This window comes from Physeter macrocephalus, chromosome 7 (genome assembly GCF_002837175.3).
Source record: "Physeter macrocephalus isolate SW-GA chromosome 7, ASM283717v5, whole genome shotgun sequence".
NCBI classification, from domain to species: domain Eukaryota; kingdom Metazoa; phylum Chordata; class Mammalia; order Artiodactyla; family Physeteridae; genus Physeter; species Physeter macrocephalus.
The window spans coordinates 35,005,971-35,007,801 of NC_041220.1; positions in this window are offsets into that span (position 1 = coordinate 35,005,971).

Consider the following 1,831-nt stretch of genomic DNA (forward strand, 5'->3'; position numbering starts at 1 on the left):
GCAACGGGAGAGGCCACAACAGTGAGAGGCCCGCGTACCGCAAAAAAAAAAAAAAAAAAAAGAGCTAAGAGGTCTTCCCTCTTACCTGTCCCCTTAAGAGTAGCAGCAGTGCAGCTGATGGACATGTGCCCAGAGGAGTCAGACCAGCTGGTTAAACTCTTGGCTCTGCCATGTGGACGCTGTGTGGCTTTGCAGCGATCACCACCGGGAAAAAGTTTGCGCTTTATTCCCACGCCATGGTCAGAGACCGTTCAGGGGGCAAGCAGCTCTTGGCCCTGGAGCCCTGGCAACTAGGGCGTACGGTTGGCTCTGCACCACCTGGTGGCTGATAGGGGTAAAGCAGCCTCCTCTGAAGAGCACTGCGTTTTGGAGCGAGAGGCACTTTTTAAATGATTTAATCTTGCCTCTTTACTCTCAGTGGAGGAAATGCAGGCTTAGAGAGGATGACGGGCTTGTCGGAGTTCTCACAGTGGTAGACTGTGGTGGTTAAGAACAAGCGTTCTGGCGTCTCTGTGTCTGAGTCTGGCCTTGGCAGTTGGCAGCTAGTGTAACCTTGCGCAAGTTTTGTGACTTCTCGGTAGTCAGTTTTCTTATCTGTGAAATGAGGGAAGTAATGTTCGCCACCTCACAGGTTTTAAGATGACATTAGCCAGTGCATGTGGAAGTGCTTAGCCCTGCCCCTGACCTCAGCGAGGGAGATGTCTCCAGAGCATTCTCCCTTACAGAGATTTATCTGTGGTTATAATTTTCCCTATGATCGATAACACTCATTTGACCTGAAAGTAGGAAAATGAAGACTCTCAAAGACCACAGAAGGACGCAGCCACAGATATTTGGCTTTTAGACAGAACTTCTGACTCTGGTCGCTGAGCCAAAGGAGAGCGCTACCGTGGTTCAAATTCATTACCAAGGATTAAAGGTCCTGGGTGCTCTAGAAATATTTGTTAGATGAGTGAAGGGAAAGGGGCCTGAGCACAGAGCTTCTGAGCAGGGGTGGCCCTTGTCTCAGAAGAGAGAGGTAGGAACTCAGAGAAAGTCTCAGTTTGCACTATCCACCGTGGCCCAAAGTCCAGCTGAGAGCACTGCAGTCGCCATTTCCCTGGCTTCCTCCGTTCCTGTAGCAGTGACATTTACAAAGCCCACTCACTTAATGCTGCAGAGACCACGTTCTTGAAATAAGTGCAGAAGCCTTCATCCTTTCCGGGACTGGTCGGGCAGTTCTGTTGAAAATAGGACAAGTGAACTTTGCCAGAAGCCAGGCGGTAGAAGGGAGAAAGGAAATGAATACCTCACCCTCTTTCTCCTCCTTCTCTCTGATCTACTAATGATGCCATCCATGGGCCTGTCCCAAGTCAGGAAGCCCGGTGGATGCAGTCTGGACACATCAGCCTCCCAGCACAAGCAGCAGGGCAGAAAATAGATCTGAGGGAGCAAAGAACACACACGACCAATGGCTTCTACGTGCGTAGGAAGTTTACATTTTTCTGATATTTATATATTCAGCAGTACCTCTCTCAATTTGAAGTGGTTCTTTATAACTCATCTTATGGCACTGTATTTCCACTGGTACTACCCCAAAAATAGAGGTTCTTTTCCCCCCTCTCCTTTCCCAATCCATTCCCCTCTCTGCTCTAGCTCTTGCTGTGGCTCACACCCATACCTAATGGGATGGGGGACGTTAGGCGCTTAGATGGAAATGGATAGTGAAACCGACCGGTGCACCTTTCTAGAACGTTCCTCCCCTTGCGCCACCTTCAGTGTGTTCTCAGGGGCCTGCCCACGAGGCTGGTGCCTATGGAGAGTCAGGGAGGGAGAGGCGGATACAGAGGGC